At 38.8% G+C, this 14,964-nt stretch overlaps 1 protein-coding gene across 24 annotated transcripts in view; it reads left to right on the top strand.

Annotated features, from left to right (window-relative positions):
* Positions 1-14,964, top strand: part of NRF1 (nuclear respiratory factor 1) — a 195,418-nt gene that overhangs the window by 31,435 nt on the left and 149,019 nt on the right. The window contains exon 1 of one of the 24 annotated variants that reach the window (XM_085005497.1): positions 11,418-11,489. The exons of 22 other annotated variants lie outside the window; for them this stretch is intronic. The gene's annotated coding sequence lies outside the window, so the exon portion shown is untranslated. Of the gene's footprint in view, positions 1-11,417; positions 11,490-14,964 lie in introns of those variants that run through there. One more of the 24 variants, XM_021078997.2, reaches the window with a different exon arrangement.

Raw genomic sequence — 14,964 nt, 5'->3', positions numbered from 1 at the left:
TTAGTAATGTAAGGCAATTTTCCTACCTACTCATTAGTTCTGTCTTTAATCTTTCTGATAGCTGATTTGTTTTTTGTTTTTTTTTTTTAATATACAAAATGGAAAGCAAATCTTGAGTAAATTCCTTAGTTATCACAATTAACATCTAAACTAGTCTAGTCATTTTTCCTCTAAGTAGAATATCAAGCCTATGGAGGTTTGTGTTGGAAGAAAAGAAGTCTGATTTGTGTATACTCTTCCCTTCTACTTTGAAAATTAGGATCTTTTGCAGGAGCAAAACTTTATTATTTATGTTTGACAATAAGATGTTTTCAAGTCAGGAGTTCCCATTATAGCTCAGCGGGTTAAGAATCTGACTAGTATCCATGAGGATGAGGGTTCCATCCCTGGCCTCACTCAGTGGGTTAAGGATTCCAAGTTGCTGCAAGTTGTGGTAGGTTACAGATATGGTTTGGATTTGGTGTTGCTATGACAGTGGTGTAGGCTGGCAGCTACAGATCCAAATTGACCCCAGCCTGAAACTTCCATATGCCGCAAGTGTGGCCCTAAAAAGAAAAGAAAAAAAGATGCTTCAGTCAGGAGTTCCCCGGTGGCTCAGTAAGTTAAGTATCCAGCATTGTCACCGCTGTGGAGCGGATTCATTTCCTGGTCCTTCTGCATGCCGTGGGTGCAGCAAAAAAATAAAAGAACTGAAGTCTGTATCTTTCAGACATAGGGGGAGGTAGACGTTCTGGGGAATAAAAGGTACAAACTTTTTGCCTCAAACTTTTTTTTCCAGTTTTTGTGTCTGAAGGTTGTGAAAATAGTAGCTAATTCTAACTTGAGAATCCACCATGATGGATACTTCTCATTCTAAAGAAATCATTTTATAACTAAATGATATACAGCTAATGTCCTTTAAATAGGTAATCTTTGATTAGTATTAATAACCAAAGTAAGGTAGTGATTTTATTTAGCGTGATTTTGAAATTATCTTTATTAATTTATTTTTTGCTTTTTTTAAGGCCGCTCCTGTGGCATATAGAAGTTTCCAGGCTAGGAGTCAAATCAGAGCTACAAACCATGAATCCTTAACCCGATGAGCAGGGCCAGGGATCAAACCCACATCCTCATGGATACTAGTCGGGTTCATTATTGCTGAGCCACAGTGGGAACTCCTGAGATTATCTTTTTTAAGAATAATGACTTTATAATAAGAACTGTTTTACCTTAAAGATAAAAGAATATACAGCTGTTTCATGTAAATATGCATACTCAGATTTGGCCTACCAACAGAGGTTAAGAACTTTATATCCAGTAGCCTGACTGATATTTCTTGGATGCCTCAGATGTATTTCATCCCCAAATGAGATTTCCTTTTCAAACTTGACCCTTTTGCATGCTTTACCTCAGTGAAGGGTAAAAAAACCACTGTTTCACCAATTTTCTCAGATCAGAAACCTTGGTTTTTCCATATCATCACATTTTGTCTAGCTTTCTGTTTATTTTCATTTTATTTTTTATGGCCACACCTGCGGCATATGGAAGTACCCAGGTTAGGTGTCCAATTGGAGCTACAGCTGCTGGCCCTTGCCACATTCACAGCAACACTGGGTGCAAGCCCTATCTGCCACCTACACTGCATCCTGTGGCAATGCCAGATCCTTAACCTACTGAGTGAGACCAGGGATCAAACCTGCATCCTCAGAGTTCCTGTCATGGCGCAGCGGAAATGAATCTGAACGTGAGGTTGCGGGTTCGATCCCTGGCCTCACTCAGTGGGTTAAGGATCTGGCTTTGCCGTGAGCTGTGGTGTAGGTCACAGACTCGGTTTCGATCTCACATTGCCGTAGCTCTGACTCAACCCCTAGTCTGGTAACCTCCATATGCCATGGGTATGGCCCTAAAAAGCAACACAAACCAAAACCCCTGCATCCTTACGGAGACTGTCGGTTTCTTAACCCACTGAGTCACGACAGGAACTCACTGTTTAATCTAAATAAGCTCAAATTGTCCTCTTCATTTCCATTATTACCATTTTTTTTTTTTTTTTTGAGTTGCTGTTGTTTCCTGTTCTGTTGCAGTAACCTATAACTGGTCCACCTGTATCCACTGTGACTGAGCACCGGTCCATTCTCCTCATTGCAGGCAGGATTAGTTGATCTTTTCTAAATACGCAATTTGATCATGTCTGCCCATTCAGAATGAAGGCAAAACTTAATGTGGCTACACTTACTTTTTGGACTCTTTCGTATCAAACATGCTTCCCTAACCATTATTAGACCTTTGTTATTGCTGGTCCTTCTGCCTGGAAAGCTTTTTCCTCTCTATCTGGTAAAATCTTATACATTTTATTGAAATCTCTACCCAAGCATCATTTCCTCAGGGAAGTTTTACCAGATCTTCCCACCTACGTTTTCTTTCTCTTTTTTCTTTTTTTGGCTGCACCCATGGCATATGGGAGTTTCCGAGCCACGGACTGAATCTGAGACACAGCTATACCCTGTGCCACAATTGTGGCAATGCCAGATCCTTAACCCATTGCATAGGGCCGGGGATCAACCTGAGCCACAGCACTCTGATCCTTAACCTACTGTGCTACAGTGGGAACTCCAGGTGTACCTTGTTTTTGTACTTTTCTGTCACCATGTATGTCTATACACATCTCTCTCTTTTTTTAATCTTTTTTGGGCCACACTCGTGGCATATGGAAGTTCCCAGGCTAGGAGTCGAATCAGAGCCACAGCCATAGCAACATGGGATCTGAGCCACATCTATGACCTACACCACGGCTCACAGCAACGCTGGATGCTTAACCCAGTGAGTGGGGTCAGGGATGCAGCCTACATCCTCATGGATACTAGTTGGGTTTGTTAACCACTGAGCCACGGTGGGAACTCCTGTCCATGTCATTTTACATTAGTTGGTATGTTACTTGATGTATGTCTCTCTCTCCCACCAGATTATAAGCTTTATGAAAGTAGACATTAGTGTCCATCACCAAGCACAGTACCTGACACATAGCTGGTAGTATTTATTTGAATAAATGATTGTAGAAACCTTGTAAAATTCACTTGTAATACTTTACCTTATTACTAGGCTTTTGTGGTATCGTCTAATACTTTATAATTTTTAGAAACTTGGGATAGAGATTCTGAGTCAGCTTAGCTCTCCAAAGTTACATGGTCTCAGTCTCTTCTTGAACACATCCAGTGATAGGAGATCATTTTGGTTGATACTACCTACTAAAAGTCTGTTTAGTCTTTAGTACTTTAGATGGTTAGAAAGTTTAATTTCAACTGAAATTTCTCTGTAATTTTTACTTGTCTCTCTTCTGCTCTCTAGGACTTCTAAAAATACATAGAGTTCTTTTCTTTTCCTTTTCTTTGTCTTTTTAGGGCCGTACCTATGCGGCATATGGAGGTTCCCAGGCTAGGGGTCTGATCGGAGATAAAGCTGCTGGCCTACACCACAGCCACAGCAATTCAGGATCTGAGCCGCGTCCTCGACCTACACCACAGCTCACGGCAACACCGGATCCTTAACCCACTGAGCGAGGCCAGGGATCGAACCTGCAGCCTCATGATTCCTAGTCGGATTCGTTTCTACTGTGCCATGACAGGAACTCCCTAGAGTTCTTTTCTTTTTTTCTTTTTTTTCTTTCTTTTTTTTGCCTTTTCTAGGGCCGCTCCCACAGCATATGAAGGTTCCCAGGCTAGGGGTCTAATTGGAGCTGTGGCCACTGGCCTATGCCAGAGCCACAGCAATGTGGTATCTGAGCCCCGTCTGCAGCCTACAGCACAGCTCATGGCAACGCCAGATCCTTAACCCACTGAGCAAGGCCAGGGATCGAACCTGCAACCTCATGGTTCCTATTCCGATTCGTTAACCACTGAGCCACTACGGGAACTCCTAGAGTTCTTTTCTTTTAAAAAATAAAAAGATAAAGTCCTTTGAATTGTCTCTATTTTAGTTTAAGTATCCTTAGTTCCTTAAACCTTCTTGGAAAGGTAATGAGGTTTGCTGGAAAGATAATTAGTGTCCTAGGGCTACTATAACAAATTACCATAAACTTGGTGCCTTAAAACAACCGAAATTTATTCTCTCATAATTCTGAGGTCAAAAGTCAGGAATCAGGCTTTGTGGGATTACAGTCCCTCTGGAAACACTAAGGAAGAATCTGTTCTTTGCTTCTTCCAGCTGTGACTCCATGGGAACATTGTCTCCTACTCTTCTGTCTGGAATCTGTGTTGGCCTTACTCTTATAAGGATACTTGGCTTTAGTACCAAACTAGGTAATCCAGGATGACATCCTCTTGTCAAAATCCTTAACTTAGTTACATCTGAAAGAACCTATTTTTCCAAATAAGATAACTTTCATAGTTTCCAGGAGTTGGAATGTGGACATATTTTTGGGGGCCAGCATACAACCCCACTGCAGGGGCTCTGGGTTTAAATCTTGATAGTGCTACCTACTAACTTTTTGCATCCTTGAGCATTTTCCTTAAACTTTCTGAGTTTGAATCCCCTTAATTTTAAGACAAAGATAATACTACTTAATCATTGATATGAGAAGATTTAAGGAAAATTCGGGTGAAGTATTTGATACATGGCAGCTAACTCATTACATGTTGCCTTCCACATAACCAAACTCCTCTGACTCTAATGTACTTTGTCAGGGCCCCTATATAGCATGTGTGGCCTAGAAGCCAGCATAAGCAGAACTGGGCTGGTAAGCACAAACTGCAGTAGCTTCAACTCGTTCCGCTTTCTGGGTAGTGTATAGCCACTGATTAATGTAGCATAAATTTTTTTTTTTTTTTTTGGATTTTTAGAACCGCACCTGCGGCATATAGAGATTCCCAGGCTAGGGGTCTTATCGGAGCTGCAGCTGCTGGCCTAAGCCACAGCCACAGGAACACCAGATCTGAGCTGCATCTGCTACCTACACCACAGATCACGGCAACGCCAGATCCTTTACCCACTGAGCAAGGCCAGGGATTTAACCTGCAACCTCATGGTTCCTAATCGGATTTGTTTACACTGCGCCATAATGGAAATATGGTGCTGAGGATCAGGATACAAAACGACATTCAAAAACACACACAAAAAACACACTTTTTAGAGGACCTTATGCACATAAGCAATCATTTGTGGTTTTTTAAAGGGACATACACACATATTTTTGCTTAGCCTATCTTTAAGGATACATAAAAGTATTTTTTTTTCTCTATTTTTGATAGGCAAGGAACCAAATTCTGTAGCTTTCCATTACTGATTTGATTATGTGGGGTGCATTTCCAAGAGAATTGTATATTTTATAGTCCTTCATGAAAAAATTCTCTTTATAGGTTAATTTTATACCAGCAAAGTAAATAAGACCAGTTTTAGTTCAGGCCACTTATTTAGAAAATGAGTAAAGAAAAACTCATCAGTTCACATTGGTTTAACACATTATCTTGGTATTGCTTGAGGCCTTTTCATGCTTGCTAAATGAATTACTCATTTTGATTGTATTGACAGCAGTGCTAAATAAATTATTTCAAGAACTAGGTAGTATAAGTTTCCTTTAAATAAAGCTAGAATATTCAAGAATAGAAGGGTAGGCATAATATTCTACCTTGGGTTATTATTTGTAGAGTTTTTTCTTTTTTCTTTTTTTCTTCTTTCTTTTGTTACAGTGTAAGCCAGTGGTTCTTAATCTTTGGTCCTAAGGACCCTTTTCTTTTATACTCTTAACAGTTATCAACTTGAGCTTTTGTTTATGTGGGTTATGACTTTTGATACTTACTGTATTAGAAATTAAAACAATTTTTAAAAAATGTTTATTAATTTTAAAATAATAATCTACCCACTACATGTTAAACTAAGTAAAATATTTTAGTAAAAAGTAGCTGTATTTTCCAAAACAAAGAACAATTGAGTGAGAAGAGTGATTCAACAGTTTTTGCAAATCTCTTTAATGTCTGGCTCAACTGGATACTCCTATCTGCTTTTGCACTCAGTCTCCTGCAATATGTTGCTTTGGGTAAGGTAAAAGAAGATGTGGCCTCGCATCAAATATATAGTTGGAAAAGGGAAGAGTATTTTAAGAACCTTGTTAGATTATTGTGGATATTCTTTGATATTACACTAAAATTTAGCAGTGTTAATTTCTTAAAGGTGAATTGCAGTGTGGAGTCTGAAACCATATCTGTGCTTTGTTATGTTGAAATATATTGGTTTATCATGAGCTTTGAATGGCTCTTTTAACCTGTGCATGATTTTATAACCCATTTATCGGTCATTTAGAAAATATTAGTTTACTGAGTTAGCACATTCTCCAAATGTTGACACAAAAATCATATTCATTAACACTACCACTGGCCTCATCAGAAAAGACTTTTAAGTAGTGGAAAGCTGTCAAGCTCATGTGGCAGTTGCAAGTTTTCCAAATTCTAATTATCACCTGAAATACCAAATTTTATTGTCAACCAAATGCTCTCATTTGTTTTCCTTGAAGTGGTAGGCTCACTTTGTAATTTTTTTTTTTTTTTTTTTTTTTTGGTCTTTTTAGGGCTGCACAGTGGCATATGGAGGTTCCCAAGCTGGGGATCGAATTGGAGCTGTAGCTGCTGGCTTGAACCACAGCAATGTGGGATCTGAGCCATGAGCTGCTGGCTGCGACCTACACAGCAACGCTGGATCCTTAACCCACTGAGCAAGGCCAGGGATTCAAACCTGCGTCCTCATGGATGCTAGTCAGATTTGCTTCCAGTGAGCTACGACGGGAACTCCTCACTTTATAATTTTTGAGAACACATCTGTCAGTTACCCAGGTCTGAATAACCATATAGTTTGTCAGCCACTTGTTCAAGTAAAAATGGATTCCTTGAGAAAAAGTGGATAATTCAGTTTGCAGCTCAAAGTATGGTTTATGTGCTTTTCAAAACAGTTGCCACACTTCCAAATGTAGAAATGCCCTATACATACTTTCCAGTGGGTTATGCAGAGTAATAAAAAGACAATTTAAGGCAAAGATTTAATAAAATTAATAATTTTTACGCTTGCATTAACACATTCTTAAGTAAAATTGACTTTTTTTTTTTTTTTACTGTGAGTACATGAAGGTGAAGAATATAATGACTACTAGTACATTTTGGTGCCACTGCTTTATGTTTTGTTTTGTTTTAATGGCCATGTCCATGGCATATAGAAGTTCCCCGGTCCAGGAATTGAATCCAGGTCACAGCTGTAACCTACCAGATCCTTTACCCACTGTGCTTCACAGCAGCCCAAGCCACTGCAGTTGGATTCTCAACCCATTGCACCACAATGGGAACTCTGGTGTCATTGCTTTAAATTGTGCATCATGCCAGTAGTCTTACCCTACCATTTCTTTTGTATCATAAGTACAAATATAAGCACAGTGAGAAAAGGCAAAGAATGTCTTAGTTATTACGGAAGTAGTTTTGACCTCATTGATCTCTTGGAGAAGTCACAGGAATACCTAGGGTAAGTTCACTTGAGAACTGCTGCTATAAGCTATTTGAGGATTAAACTAATCACCTACAGGTCTCCCTTCAGTTTCTGGTCCTGGATTTTACACAGAAAAGTGCTCAAAAGGTACTTGTTTAACGAATGTGATACGATGACATTTAAACAGGATAGAACTCAGTGAATAAAATTGTGTAACTGCCTCCATCCATTATTGTGCATCATCCAGGCATTCTTGATCAGGCAGCTTTTCCACAGACATTGGTGAGAATAGGTGAACAAATGGAATATGGATGATAATGTACTTGGTAAATGCAAATGATGAAATAAAGAATTAAATATAAGTGATGTTGAAATTAGAATTAACTGACTTTAGGAGTACACAGGAAAAGCATACAGATATACAGGTTCCTACAGAGCCAACAATTTCAGCCTTGTTAAGTTTCCATTAATGAGTCCTCTACTTTTGGGTCCTTAACTTTGTAGTGGTTTAAGAGGATTTGAAGTAAGTTGAGTCTCATCTGAAAAGCAAACATCTCATTTACATTTCAATAGGTCACAGCCTATGCTTGATCTAGTAAAGTTTTTTTCAAAAAGGGTTATAGAAGATGAATGTTAAATCACTTTTTATGAAGAATAGTGAATAAAAGTATTGGGTTTATATAAACTGCAGACCAAAGTAGATAGTTTTATCTTTTTTCTCCTTTTTTAATTGAAGTATAGTTAATTTACAGTGTGTGTTAGGTTTTTTTTTTTTTTTTTTTTTTTTTTTGTCTTGTCTTTTTAGGGCCATACCCGTGGCATGTGGAGGTTCCCAGGCTAGGTAGGGGTTTAATCGGAGCTGTTGCTGCCAGCCTACACCAGAGCCACAGCAACGCCAGATCTGAGCCACATCTGTGACCTACATCACCGCTCACGGCAATGTCGGATCCTTTACCCACTGAGCAAGGCCAGGGATCAAACCCGCAACCTCGTTCCTAGTTGGATTCGTTTCCGCTGCGCCACGACAGGAACTCCCAGTGTGGAAGCCTAATCCGTTAGTTTCAAGTGTACACCACATTGATTCAGAAGCACATGTGTAGACACATATGTGTTTTTTCTTTTTCAGGTTCTTTTCCATTATAGGTTATTACAAAATATTGAGTATAGTTCCCTGTGCTATAAAGTAGATGCTTGTTGTTTATATTTTTGAAATATGTAGTAGTGTGTGATGTTAATCCTGAACTCCTAATTTATCTCCCCCTTCTCCCCCCCAAGGTAGTAGTAATTGAGTAATTTTCCTTTTTAAGGAAACCTTTCGTATGAATACCCTAGCATGTATTTTTGGGGGAAGGAATTGGACTGTAAGATGGTGTGATATATACCCTCTTCTTTTAGTGTGGAAGCCTAATCCGTCTTGCTATGTTTTGATAACCTCAGAGTTTGTTAAATAGTACTTCTCCTTTTGTTTTCAAATGATTTATTACAATCTATTTCTAGTTTACATCTAGGATGTAGGAATGGGCAATAAAGTTGGGGCAGAAATGGAAAGGAACGGTATTAGTTTTAAACCATCCCAGGTCTTTCTCCACCCCTCACTCCTAATCCCTATTTTTAAAAAACTTATTCCTGCTATTTCAAGTAAAGATTGTAAGAGATAATCAGGTATTTCTAACAATGAAAACTATGCTTTTTTGATTCATGTTAAAAGTTACTGAGTCTACTTTAAGAAGTTTCTTCAAACAGCTTATGAATTTACCTTATGTCCTTAAAAATCATTAATTCACATTGGCAATGGATACTACCAAAAAGTTGGATAGGATAGACATTACCTAAACTTTGGTGCTTATCAGACCTGTGTAACAACATGAGAGGGTTCAGCTAGTATAGGGTTGTGTTACTCCATTTGCGATTCTTGTCATGGATGCCATGTCCTGGTTAGAAACCATTTTATTTATTTTATTTTATTATTATTATTTTTATTTTTTGGTCTTTTTTTGCCATTTCTTGGGTCGCTCCCTCGGCACATGGAGGTTCCCAGGCCAGGGGTCCAATCGGAGCTGTAGCTGCCGGCCTACGCCAGAGCCACAGCTACGCGGGATCCAAGCCGAGTCTGCGACCTACACCACAGCTCACGGCAACACCGTATCTGTTAACCCACTAAAGCGAGGGCAGGGATCGAACCCGCAACCTCATGGTTCCTAGTTGGATTCGTTAACCACTGCGCCCCAATGGGAACTCCTAGAAACCATTTTAAATCATCAACTGGAAAATATAAGTCTGAAATTAATCTTATTTTTATTATGACATCCTTAAAAGACTAAATACTGTTTTAAAACTGACCAGTAAAAAAATCTGCTTTAAAACAGAGTTGTAAGTAGAAATGTAGAGTAAGGCGAAATTAAAAATAATTTATATATTACAATTCCTGAACAGATTTAATTTTGAGTTCTGTGTGTAAGGCACAGATTGGAATGGTTGCTGCAGATACTTTATGGGATACAGGTTTCAGATTGTTATTTGCTTGTAAATACACACATGAAAACTCACTTTGAGAATAACTGAGTTTTCCAAAGAATTTTCTCATTTATAAGGAGATACGTTTGTATCTATTATTCCTCTACTTATCCCAGTTAAGTAGTTTGAGGAGATTGGAGTTAAGTACTACTACTTTGGTATGACTCCAGTGGCTGTTGCCTTTAAGAATTTTTTAGGGATTCCTGTTGAGGCTCAGTGGAAGTCAGTCTGACTGGTATCCATGAGAGTGCTGGTTTGATCCCAGGCCCCGCTCAGTGGGTTAAGATCTGGTGTTGCTTCGAGCTGTGGTCTAGACTGTAGATGTGGCTCAGATCTGGCATTGCTTTGGCTGTGGTGTAGGCCAGCAGCTGTAGCTCCGACCCCTAGCCAGGGAACTTCTGTATGCCACACCTGTGGCCCTGGGGAAAAAAAAATTTTTTTTAATAATTCAGGCGTAAATAAGGATATAGAACAATATAATGACCATATAATACCATCTGTCTGCTACCCAACTTAAGAAATAAAATATCACAGATGGAGTTCCTGCTGTGGGACACTGAGTTAAGAATCTGACTGCAGTGGCTTAGGTTACTGTGCGTGCAGATTTGATCCCTGGAACAGGATAGTGGGTTAAAGAATACGGTGTTGCTGCAGCTGCGTTGTTGGTTGCAACTGTGACTCAGATTCAGTCCCTGGCCTGAGAACTTCCATATACTACTGGTGCAGCCATAAAATGAAAAAAAAAAAAACCACAGATAATACTAAAGCCTCCTGGGCATTCCTTCCTCATCTTGTCCCTTCCCAACTGTGACCATTATTCTGAATTCTGAATTTGATGTTTAATATTTCCCTGCATTTAGCAACCTTCCCTTTATGTGTTATATTCATGGGAAAGATACAATGACCCATGTGGTTATAGTTTACTCATTTTATGTGCTGTATAATATTTGATTTAATGGAGTGTGAAGGTAATGTATAATCTTTGTAGAGAATTTTGAAAATAAAAAATGAAGATAAATTTGTAGCCTTACCATCCAAAGATACCAGAGTTAATTTTTTCCCTTTTATTCCCCCCTTTGCACTTAAATTTATGTGTTTTGGGGTACTATTTAATATGAATGGGATATAGTTATGAATTACATAAAATTGCCAGATGTATAAGGGCTATAATCTCATTTTCATTGATTCTTAGTTGGCAAATGAAAAAAAAAAAAAAAAAGCTTTCCAAATCAGGTATTCTACATATATCTGGAAAATTTACTATCTGTTGATTGGCAGATATCGATGGCATATTTCTTAGTATGGAAACACCATATAAGTGGTATCTGGGAAGAGCTAGGTGGTATTATTTAACATGTTCTTAAAATTATCTGAGAGTAAACAAAATTATCAGATGCGATGCTTATCTCTTTAATATTAAGTAGTTTTTTGATTTTAACTATGAAAATGTGAAATGTTTAGGTATGCATCTAATATATACAAGATCTCTATGAAGAAACTACAAACCTGATGAAAGAAATCAAAGAGAACTGAAAGAGGTATTTCATATTCATGGATAGAAAGACTCAATATTGTCAAGATGTCAGTTCTTCCCAATTTCATCTACAGATTCAATGCAATCCCAATCAAGATCCCAGCAAGTTATTTTATGGATATTGACAAACTGATTCTCAAGTTTGTAAGGAGAGGCAAAAGAGCCAGAGTAGCTAATACAATATTGAAGGAGAAAAATAAAGTTAGAAGACTGACACTACTTGACTTCAAGATTCACTACAAAGCTACAGTAATCTGGGCAGTGTGGTATTCATGAAAGACTAGACAAACAGATCAGTGAAACACAATAGAGAGCCTAGAAATAGATACCCGTAAATATAGTCAACTGATCTTTGACAATGGAGCAAAGATAATCTCTTTCGCAAATGGTGCAGAAACACGTGGATATCTATCTACCTGCCAAAAAATGAATCTAGGCACAAACTTCATACCCCTTATAAAAATTATCTCAAAATGGATCATAGACCTAAGTGTGAAATGCAAAACTACGAAACACCTAGAAGATAACATAGGAGAAAACCTAGATGATCTTGAGTTTGGTGATGACTTTTTGGATGCAACACCAAAGGCATGATCCATGCGATAAAGAATTGATAACTGGTAAATCCATATAGTGGATTAAGCACTAAAAAGAAATGAGCTATCAAGCTATGAAAAGACATGGAGGAACCTTAAATAAATGTTACTGGGGGAAAGAAGCCAACCTGAAAGGCTACTTATTGTATGAGTCTAGCCGTATGAAGTTCCAGGAGAGGCAAAGTTACAGAAATAGTGAAAGGATCCAGTGGTTGCCACAGTTCGGGAGGAGAGAGGGAGAGAATGTGGGGGCTTGAGGGCAGTGAAACCCTTCTGTATGGTACTGTAATGGAGGGTATGTCATCATACCCCTGTCAAAAACCCCCGACTACAGCATAAAGAGTGAACTCTCATGAAACTATGGCCTTTAGTTAATACTGGTTCTTCAGTTGTTAACAAATTAACCACACCAAAGCAAGGTATTGGAAGTTCCCTTATGGCGCAGCAGGTTAAGGATTTGTTGTTGCCGCAGCTGTGGCACAAGTTACAACTGTGGCACAGATTTGATCCCTGGCCTGGGAACTTCCACATGCCGGTTGTGGCAAAAAAAAAAAAAAAAAAAGGCAAGATGTTAATAGAAGAGGGAGATGGTGGAGGGGGTGTACGGGATCTCACTGTACTTTCTGTTTCATTTTTCTATTAACCTAAAATAATTTAAAAAATACATATGTCAAACACTGGTGTTCCTCTAAGCAATCATAATAAAGATGGGGGACAGAGATTTTTAGGCATAGTCAGAAACTCCTCTAGATCATAGCCTGTAGTTAGATTATGCTGAATAGTATAGTTATTTAATGTTACAGTTTACATATAGTAATTATATAAATATTTGGCAGAGCTACAGCCATGGCATGTGGAAGTTCTGGGCTAGAGGTCAGACTCATGTCATAGCAGTGACAACACCAGATCTTTAACCTACTGAGCCACCAGGGAACTCCTAATATATATATATATATATTTTATAATTTACAGATAAATATAGTAATAGTTTTATAAAATTAAATACACTTGAATATATAGGATGCATGGTGGTGGGGAAGGACTGAAGAAACCAGGGGAGTGGGTCACTTTCACTGCGTGAAGAGAGTGTGTTGGTGGTGGAGCTTTTCTAACACTCACTGGTGAGAGAAATACCTATGACTTTTCCTTCTTTAAATAATAATTTGGGAGTTCCTGTTGTGGCTCAGTGGTAACGAACCTGACTTGTATCCATGAGGATGTAGGTTCAATCCCTGCCCTGCTCAGTGGGTTAAGGATCTGGTGTTGCTGTGAGCTGTGGTGTAGGCTGGCAGCTGCAGATCTGATTCAACCCCTAGCCTGGGGGCTTCCGTATGCTGTGAGTGCAGCTCTAAATAAATAAATAAACAATAATAGTTTGATGGAGCTCATGTTTGCCAGCAATAACCTATGGTGGCACTTGTCTCAAATTTTATAACATATTCTTTCTGCTCCCTTCCTTCAGTGACATGATTTGCTAATAAAGGTCTAACTAAAAAGTATACAGGATGGAGGTTCCCTTGTGGCACAGGGGGTTAATGTCACTGCGGGGCTTGAGTCACTGCTCTGGTACAGGTTCAGTCCGTGGCCCAGGAACTTCCACATGCCAAGGGTGCAGCCAAAAGAAAAAAGTGCACAAGAGTTAAAGGCACTTAGGTCAAAAGAAATATCAGTTCTGTTCAGTAACCATGACGTTTATTTGCCAAGAAAAGATAAAATCATAAATAGTACATAGTTTAAATGGCACGTAAATACTCATTGTAGGCTTCATCTTTTTAAAAAAGATTTTACGAGCAATTTTTATTGAGGACAGTTTTAGATTTACAGCAAAATTGACAGGGAGGTACAGAGATTTCCTCTATATCCCCCCCCCCACATAGTCTCAGCCATTATCGACATCATTGACCAAAATGGTACTTTTTTTTTTTTTGCCAAGGGTAAACCTACATTGACACATCATAATCACCCAAAGCCCATAGATTACTTTAGGGTTTACTCTTGATATTGTCTGTTTCTGTGGATTTGGACAAATGGCACATATCCATCATTATAATATCATGAAGAATATTTGCACTGCCCTAAAAGTCCTCCACTTTATTTCCCCCACCTCCACCCCCAGTCCTGCAACCACTGATTTTTTTCTTGTCTCTGGAAAAGTTTTGCCTTTTCCAGAGAGTCTTATAGTTGGGATCAGATCAGAAGATGTACCCTTTTCTGATTGGCTTCTCAATAATATGCATTTAAGGTTTCTCTCTGTCTCTTCAGACCCCCCCCCCCCCCCAAAAAAAAGGAGTTCCCTTTGTGGCTCAGCGGAAACGAATCCGATTAGGGACCATGAGGTTGTGGGTTCCATCCCTGGCCTTGCTCAGTGGATAAAGGATCTGCCATTGCTGTGGCTCTGGCATAGGCCTGCGGATTAGACCCCTAGCCTGGGAACCTCCGTATGCTGTGGGAGAGGCCCTAAAAATAATAATAATAAAAAAAATAGAAATAAGGACACTGTTTAAAATGTTTTAAGACTGTGATAGCAGAAGAGTGTTTTCCCCTGCATTTCTCTAAGAAAGTCTTTCGGTTTCTTTTGTTACAGTTCTCAAGACCAAACCAAACCTTTCTTTTATACTGTCTGTGTAATTCCGTTTGTGTGTATGTTTGTATATCCCCTAAACTGCAGCAGACTTATGTATCAGTAGGTTTTTTTCTCTCAGTGGATGAAGGGCAAGGGGATGTATTCAGGTCATCTGGGACAGTCTTCCTGATACACACCTGAGAAGTCCATGGTTCAGAATCTCCTCGTATAGGATCTTAGAGTCTTTTTCTTCTCTTTTCTTTTGTTCTGTTACTTTGTGGTTTTTTTTAAATGATTTTTATTTTTTCCATTCTAATTGA

This window comes from Sus scrofa, chromosome 18 (genome assembly GCF_054392235.1).
Source record: "Sus scrofa isolate SSC_HxYL_T2T_F1_AM1 chromosome 18, Sscrofa_HxYL_maternal_Yorkshire_Landrace_v2.0, whole genome shotgun sequence".
Lineage (NCBI taxonomy): Eukaryota > Metazoa > Chordata > Mammalia > Artiodactyla > Suidae > Sus > Sus scrofa.
Note: the sequence above shows the minus strand (reverse complement) of the source record. Positions and strands in the feature narration are given on the sequence as shown.